Raw genomic sequence first — 403 nt, 5'->3', positions numbered from 1 at the left:
CAAAGTAGCAGGGTATAAAATTAAACGCCCAAAACCAATGGCTTTTCTGTATGCCAACAATGAGAAAAGTGGGGCTGAAATTAGGAAAGCAACTCCATTTGTAATAGCCCCACAAAAAATAAAATACCTTGGAATTAAATTAACCAAAGAAGTGAATGTCCTCTATGATGAAAACTTTAAAATCTTGAAAAAGGAAATCAACACAGAACTTAAAAAATGGAAAAACTTCGCATGCTCCTGGATTGGAAAGATTAACATTGTGAAAATGGCAACAATTCTCAACGCAATACCTATCAAAATTCCAACCTCATTCTTCAAGGAAATAGAAGAGGCAATCCATAAATTCATATGGAAAAATAAAAGACCCCGAATAGCCAAAACGATCCTCAACAGAAAGAAAATT

This window comes from Dipodomys ordii, unplaced genomic scaffold (genome assembly GCF_000151885.1).
Source record: "Dipodomys ordii isolate 6190 unplaced genomic scaffold, Dord_2.0 Scaffold139, whole genome shotgun sequence".
NCBI classification, from domain to species: domain Eukaryota; kingdom Metazoa; phylum Chordata; class Mammalia; order Rodentia; family Heteromyidae; genus Dipodomys; species Dipodomys ordii.
Note: the sequence above shows the minus strand (reverse complement) of the source record.